The sequence below is a fragment of the Mesoplodon densirostris genome, chromosome 5 (assembly GCF_025265405.1).
Source record: "Mesoplodon densirostris isolate mMesDen1 chromosome 5, mMesDen1 primary haplotype, whole genome shotgun sequence".
Lineage (NCBI taxonomy): Eukaryota > Metazoa > Chordata > Mammalia > Artiodactyla > Ziphiidae > Mesoplodon > Mesoplodon densirostris.
This window is the reverse complement of record NC_082665.1, coordinates 84,522,586-84,531,395: the sequence shown is the minus strand read 5'-3', so window position 1 is coordinate 84,531,395 and position 8,810 is coordinate 84,522,586.

Below are 8,810 nucleotides of genomic sequence, written 5' to 3'. Positions count from 1 at the left end.
GCCGAGATCAAGCTGTTGGCAGGGCTGCTCTCCCTCTAGAGGTTCCAGAAAAGAATCCACTCCTCACCTCTTCCAGCTTCTGGTGGTTGCCATTGTTCCTTGGTTTGTGGATGCATCATTCCAATCTTCAAGGTCAGCCTTAAAATCTTTCTTTGCTCTGTCTTCACATTGCCTTCTCCAGTGTGTGTGTGTGTGTGTGTGTGTGTGTGTGTGTGTGTGTGTGTGAAATCTCCCTCCTATGATACATATGATTACATTTAAGGTCCACCTGGAGAGATTGGTTAAAGATGGCAGAGTAGAAGGACATGCTATCACTTCCTCTTTCAAGAACACTGGAATCACAAATAACTGCTGAACAATCATCGACAGGAAGACACTGGAATTCACCAAAAAAGATACCCCACATGCAAAGACAAAGGAGAAGCTGCAAGGAGATGGAAGGAGGGGCACTATCACAATAAAATTAAATCCCATAACTGCTGGGTGGGCTCACAAACTGGAGAACACTTACACCATAGAAGTCCACCCACTGGAGTGAAGGTTCTGAGCCACATGTCAGGCTTCCCAACCTGGGGGCCTGGCAATGGGAGGAGGAATTAATAGAGAATCAGACTTTGAAGGCTAGCGGGATTTGATTACAGGACTCCAGCAGGACTGGGGGAAACAGAGACTCCACTCTTGGAGGGCACACACAAAGTAGTGTGTGCATCGGGACCCATGGGGAAGGAGCAGTGACCCCATAGGAGACTGAACCTGACCTACCTGCTAGTGTTGGAGGGTCTCCTGCAGAGGCGGGGGCAGCTGTGGCTCACCAAGGGACAAGGACACTGGCAGCAGAAGTTCTGGGAAGTACTCTTTGGCGTGAGCCCTCCAAGAGTCTGCCATTAGCCCCACCAAAGAGCCCGGTAGGCTCCAGTGTTGGGTCACCTCAGGTCAAACAACCAACAGGGAGAGAATCCAGCCCCACACATCAGCAAACAAGTGGATTAAAGTTTCACTGAGCTCTGCCTACCACAGCAACAGTCAGCTCTACCCACCACCAGTCCCTCCCATCAGGAAACTTCCACAAGCCTCTTAGATGGCCTAATCCACCAGAGGGCAGACAGCAGAAGCAAGAAGAACTACAATTCTGCAGCCTGTGGAACAAAAACCACATTCACAGAAAGACAGACAAGATGAAAAGGCAGAGGGCTATGTACCAGAAGAAGGAACAAGTTAAAACCACAGAAAAACAACTAAATGAAATGGAGATAGGCAATCTTCTAAAAAAAGAATTCAGAATAAAGATAGTGAAGATGATCCAGGACTTTGGAAAAAGAATGGAGGCAAAGATCGAGAAGATGCAAGAAATGTTTAACAAAGATCTAGAAGAATAAAAGAACAAACAAACAGAGATGAACAATACAATAACTGAAATGAAAAATACACTAGAAGGAATCAATAGCAGAATAACTGAGGCAGAAGAACAGATAAGTGATCCGGAAGACAGAATGATGGAATTCACTGTGGCAGAATAAAATAAAGAAAAAGAATGAAAAGAAATGAAGACAGCCTAGGAGACCTCTGGGACAACATTAAACGCAACAACATTCGCATTATAGGGGTCCCAGAAGGAGAAGAGAGAGAGAAAGGACCAGAGAAAATATTTGAAGAGATTATAGTCAAAAACTTCCCTAACATGGGAAAGGAAATAGCCACCCAAGTCCAGGAAGCACAGAGAGTCCCATACAGGATAAACCCAGGGAAAAAAAAAACGCCGAGACACATAGTAATCAAATTGGCAAAAATTAAAGACAAAGAAAAATTATTGAAAGCAGCAAGGGAAAAATGACAAATAACATACAAGGGAACTCCAATAAGGTTAACAGCTGATTTCTCAGGAGAAACTCTACAAGCCAGAAGGGAGTGGATGATATACTTAAAGTGATGAAAGGGAAGAACCTACAACCAAGATGACTCTACCCGGCAAGGATCTCATTCAGATTCGATGGAGAAATCAAAAGCTTTACAGACAAGCAAAAGCTAAGAGAATTCAGCACCACCAAACCAGCTCTACAACAAACGCTAAAGGAACTTCTCTAAGTGGGAAACACAAGAGAAGAAAAGCACCTAAAAAAACAAACCCAAAACAATTAAGAAAATGGTAATAGGAACATACATATCGATAATTACCCTAAACGTGAATGGATTAAATGCTCCAACCAAAAGACACAGGCTTGCTGAATGGATACAAAAACAAGACCCATATATATGCTGTCTACAAGAGACCCACTTCAGACACATACAGACTGAAAGTGAGGGATGGAAAAAGATATTTGATGCAAATGGAAATCAAAAGAAAGATGGAGTAACAATATTCATATAAGAAAAAATAGACTTTAAAATAAAGAATGTTACTAGATACAAGGAAGGACACTACATAAGGATCAAGGGATCAATCCAAGAAGAAGATATAACAATTATAAGTAAATATGCACCCAACTTAGGAGCACCTCAATACATAAGGCAACTGCAAACAGCTCTAAAAGAGGAAATCGACAGTAACACAATAATAGTGGGGGACTTTAACACCTCACTTACACCAATGGACAGATCATCCAAACAGAAAATTAATAAGGAAACACAAGCTTTAAATGACACAATAGACCAGATAGATTTAATTGATATTTACAGGACATTCTGTCCAAAAACAGCAGATTACAGTTTGTTCTCAAGTGCACAGGGAACATTCTCCAGGATAGATCACATCTTGGTCACAAATCAAGCCTCAGTAAATTTAAGAAAATTGAAATCATATCAAGCATCTTTCTGACCACAACGCTATGAGATTAGAAATGAATTACAGGGGAAAAAACTTAAAAACACAAACACATGGAGGCTAAACAATATGTTACTAAATAACCAAGAGATCACTGAAGAAATCAAAGAGGAAATCAAAAAATACCTAGAGACAAATGACAATGAAAACACGATGATCCAAAACCTATGGGATGCAGCAAAAGCAGTTCTAAGAGGGACGTTTATAGCAATACAAGCCTACCTCAAGAAACAAGAAAAGTCTCAAACATTCTAACCTTACACCTAAAGGAACTAGAGAAAAAAGAACAAACAAAACCCAAAGTAAGCAGAAGGAAAGAAATCATAAAGATCAGAGCAGAAATAAATAAAATAGAAACAAACAATAGCAAAGATCAATAAAACTAAAAGCTGGTTCTTTGAGAAGATAAACAAAATTGATAAACCATTAGCCAGACTCATCAAGAAAAAGAGGGAGAGGACTCAAATCAATAAAATTGGAAATGAAAAAGAAGTTACAGCAGACACCGCAGCAATACAAAGCATCCTAAGAGACTAGTACAAGCAACTCTATGCCAATAAAATGGACAACCTGGAAGAAATGGACAAATTCTTAGAAAGGTATAACCTTCCAAGGCTGAACCAGGAAGAAATAGAAAATATGAACAGACCAATCACAAGTAGTGAAATTGAAACTGTGATTAAAAATCTACCAACAAACAAAAGTCTAGGACCAGATGGCTTCACAGACGAATTCTATCAAACATTTAGAGAAGAGCTAACACGCATGCTTCCCAAACTCTTCCAAAAAAATTGCAGAGGAAGGAACACTCCCAAACTCATTCTGAGGCCACCATCACCCTTATACCAAAACCAGACAAATATACTACAAAAAAAGAAAACTACAGACCAATATCACTGATGAATATAGATGCAAAAATCCTCAACAAAATACTAGCAAACAGAATCCAACAGCACATTAAAAGGATCATACTCCATGATCAAGTGGGATTTATCCCAGAGATGCAAGGATCCTTCAATATACACAAATCCATCAATGTGATACACCATATTAACAAACTGAAGAATAAAAACCATATGATCATCTCAATAGATGTAGAAAAAGCTTTTGACAAAATTCAAAACTGATGTATGATAAACACTCTCCAGAAGGTGGGCATAGAGGGAAACTACTTCAACATAATAAAGGCCATATATGACAAACCCACAGCAAACTTCATTCTCAATGGTGAAAAACTGAAAGCATTTCCTCTAAGATCAGGAACAAGACAAGGATGTCCACTCTCACCACTATTATTCAACATAGTTTTGGATGCCTTAGCCACGGCAATCAGAGAAGAAAAAGAAATAAAAGGAATACAAATTGGAAAAGAAGAAGTAAAACTGTCACTGTTTGCAGATGACATGATGCTATACATAGAGAATCCTAAAGATGCCACCAGAAAACTACTAGAGCTAATCAATGAATCTGGTAAAGTAGCAGGATACAAAATTAATGCACAGAAATCTCTTGCATTCCCATACACTAATGATGAAAAATCTGAAAGAGAAATTAAGGAAACACTCCCATTTTTTTTTTTTTTTTTTTTTTTTTGCAGTATGCGGGCCTCTCACTGTTGTGGCCTCCCCCGTTGCGGAGCACAGGCTCCGGACGCGCAGGCTCCGGACGCGCAGGCTCAGCGGCCATGGCTCACGGGCCCAGCCGCTCCGCGGCATATGGGATCCTCCCAGACCGGGGCACGAACCCGTATCCCCTGCATCGGCAGGCGGACTCTCAACCACTTGCGCCACCAGGGAGGCCCGAAACACTCCCATTTACCATTGCAACAAAAAGAATAAAATACCTAGGAATAAACCTATCTAGGGAGATAAAAGACCTGTACGCAGAAGACTGTAAGACACTGATGAAAGAAATTAATGATGGTACAAACAGATGGAGAGATATACCATGATTTTGGATTGGAATAATCAGTATTGCGAAAATGACTATACTACCCAAAACAATCTACAGTTTCATTGCAAACCCTATTAAATTACCAATGGCATTTTTTAAGGAACTAGAAGAAATCATCTTAAAATTTGTGTAGAGACACAAAAGTTCCCGAATAGCCAAAGCAGTCTTGAGGGGAAAAAAACGGAGCTGGAGCAATCAGACTCCCTGACTTCAGACTATACTACAAAGCTACAGTAATCAAGACAATATGGTACTGGCACAAAAACAGAAATATAGATCAATGGAACAGAATAGAAAGCCCAGAGATAAACTCATGCACCTATGGTCAGCTAATCTATGACATAGGAGGCAAGGATATACAACGGAGAAAAGACAGTTTCTTCAATAAGTGGTGCTGGGAAAACTAGACAGCTACATGTAAAAGAATGAAATTAGAACACTCCCTAACAGCATATACAAAAATAAACTCAAAATGGATTTGAGACCTAAATGTAAGACCGGACACTATAAAACTCTTAGAGGAAAACATATGAAGCGCATTCTGACATAAATCACAGCAAAATATTTTTTGATCCACCTCCTAGGGTAATGGAAATAAAAACAAAAATAAACAAATGGGACCTAATGAAACTTAAAAGTTTTTGCACAGCAAAGGAAACCATAAACAAGACATACAACCCTCCCATACAACCCTCAGAATGGGAGAAAATATTTGCAAATGAAGCAATTGTCATTAACATAAAAAAAGATACCTTTATAGCTCTCAACACTTAGGAAACTCTGAGGGTTTTGGGAGCTCTGCCAGAAATCTGAAAGACCAAATAGATATTTCTTCCTATAAATCACAATATCATACCCAGATTTTTAAAATCTTATTTACTAAATATTTCTTAATAAAAGCAGTTAAGACTACACATTTCCATACAAATACAACGTTCATTGCATCTTGATTTTTTAGAGCTTTGATTATGTTTTAGTTACCAATATTTTGAAATTTTCTTGCAATTTCTTCTTGTACCCATACATTATTAGAATGATGTCTTTAAAATTCCAAATGTATTTTTCCCTATATTCTCACATTGATCTCACACTGATTGATTTTATTGCTCTGTGGACAGAGGATATTAAATCTATTCTTTGAGACCAGTTGATACTTCTTTTATTGATTTAGAAAGATGCTTATGACATATTGTTGAGAGAAAACATCATGTTAACAGTGATTGCACTGGGGAGAACTAGTGTCTGCATGCTTGCAGGGAGAAAAGATGAAGGGGATGTAAGCCCAAATAGTTATCTGCCAGATAGCTATAACCAAAGTGAAAGGACTGTGGAAGGTTTTTTTTTTTTTTTAATTAGTTTTGTTTGTTGAATTTTCAATAATTTCTCCAGTGAACATTAAAAAATTAAAAATCAGTTTACTGTTTTTTAATTTGTATTTATTTATTTAGTTTTTGGCTGTGTTGGGTCTTCATTGCTGTCTGCGGGCTGTCTCTAGTTGCGATGAGCGAGGGCTACTCTTCATTGTGGTGCACGGGCTTCTCATTGTGGTGGCTTCTCTTGTTGCAGAGCATGGGCTCTAGGCATGCGGGGTTCAGTAGTTGCGGTGCACTAACTTAGTTGCTCCGTGGCATGTGGGATCTTCCTGGACCAGGGATCAAACCCGTGTCCCAGGGGGTCTTAACGGATTCTTAACGATGGCGCCACCAGGGAAGTCCCAGTTTACTGTTTTTAAAAAGTATCGATCTCTGCCCATTCAAAAAACTTTTAAAAATGTAGAAATGTATACTCTGGAAAGTTCTTGCTCAATTTCTAAACATACAGAGCATACGTTTATTAATTTTGAAAATGGTATTATATGTAAATATATATGTGTTATACATGTATATATAAATATTTCTGCAACTTGCTTTTATCCCTTAAAATTACATTATGAAAATTTTGCTTCTCTAGAGCTGACTGACCATATGATTTACATACTTATCCTTCTCAAATCTCATTGAAATGACAGCACAAAAGTATCCCTAAAGAGACCAAATCATGAAAATAAATTTTGAAAAGGGTAACAAAAAATAAAACATAAAACGAGTCTCAGGAAATGGTGGTACCATTGTCCAGGAAGGTGGGGGAGGTGGGTGGGGGCATAAACCAGATGTGTTTGGGGAGCAGACCACCTCCACTTTCTTCTCGGCCCCAGTCAAGAGTTAATTCTTCAGAAAAATGGGTCAGGGATGCTCTTAACTTGGGGATGCCAGACATGGAAATTTCTCCAGGATATAATAGTAAGTGAAACAAACAAACATGCTGTAGAGCAATACACATGAGCATTATAATCCCTTGTGCATTAACAGACAAAATAAAAATAGATGTACATAAATATGAATGTAAGGGCACAGAATAACTGGAAAGGTACTCACAGTATCTGTGGTCATACTGTAGTTTCCCAAGGCTGGGTGCTGGGGCTCCTCTCTAAATTTTCTTCCTGGGTGATCTTATTCATTTCAGTGGCTTTACATGTCTTCATGCTGAAGATGCCCAAATTTTTGTCTCTTTTGGAAGGGGTTCCAATCCTGGCTCAGGCTAAGCCAATCATGGTACTGAATTCTGTGGCCCCAGAGATTGGTTTAGGGAAGAGCATTAGACTCAGTTAGAGCCAATGTGACTTTGATGGAAATTTTTCCAGCTGGCTTTGAACCTAAGAGGAAGAAAAGTCTTGTAGCATTCCTGCCATAGGCTGTACAATTTCACACTGCCACCAAACTGCTACTTATCCTAAGTATTACCAATTATTTATTTTTCTCTTTGCCAGTGTGTTAGGAGCAAATATATCCAGTTTACATATTGTTCATTTTTAACGAGGTTAAGAATATTTTCATATAATATGGTCATTTGTATTTCTTTTATAAGTTGCTTACTCATTCTCTTTTGTCATTTATAACTTGAATTGTTAGTCTGTTTCTAGTTGATAAGTAAGATGTTTTAAGATATTGTGAATAGTAAAGCAACTATACTCCAAAAAAATTAATTTAAAAAAGATACTGTGAATATTATGCCTTTGTTATATGTGTTATAAATATATTTAGCACCCTGTTTCAAATAACTATTTTCTTTGTGTGTTTGTGTGTGTTCACATCTATGATTTACTATAGCGAAAGGATACAAAGCAAAATCAGCAAAGAGAAAATGTACATGGAGCAAAGACCAGAGGAAACCAGGTGCGGGTTTCCAAGAGTTTATTGCCATTGGAGTCATGCAGAATGCACTGAATTCTTCCAACCACAGACTGGGATGACATGTGTGAAATGCTGTCTACCAGGGAAGCTCATTAAGACTCAGTGACCAGGGACTTCCCTGGTGGTGCAGTGGTTAAGAATCCACCTGCCAATTCCCGGGACCCGGGTTCGCTCCCTGGTCCGGGAAGATCCCACATGCCACAGATCAACTAAGCCTGTGCGCCACAACTACTGAGCCCGTGTGCTGCAACTACTGAAGCCCATGCACCTAGAGCCCATTCTCTGCAACAAGACAAGCCACTGCAATGAGAAGCCCACGCACCGCAATGAAGAGTAGCCCCCACTCGCCGCAACTAGAGAAAGCCCGTGTGCAGCAACGAAGACCCAACGCAGCCAAAAAAAAAAAAAAAAAAAAAATAGACTCAGTGACCAGGGTTCTTACTGGGAGCTGGTCATGTAGGCACACTCTGCCTAGTACATACCAGAATTCCAGACTCTTAAAAGGAAGGCAAGTACTCAGCATAAGCCATACTGCTTGCACATTTTAGGCACAATGAAACATTCTCATTAAAATAACTATTTTCTAATTATTTTAGTGCTGTTATTGATGTTGAGTGTGTCCTGGGACAGTCACTAATCTACTGCATCTATAATTTACACCCTAATGAAAGAGCGTAGCAGGCTCTTTCTAAGTGCTTATTCTAGCAGTGTGTCCCTGCACTGGCTTAGTGTGGATTGGTAAAATATAAAACTTCTCCTCCGCAGACTGTTAAATCTTTGAAAGCATAGACTATATTCTTCTCAACATT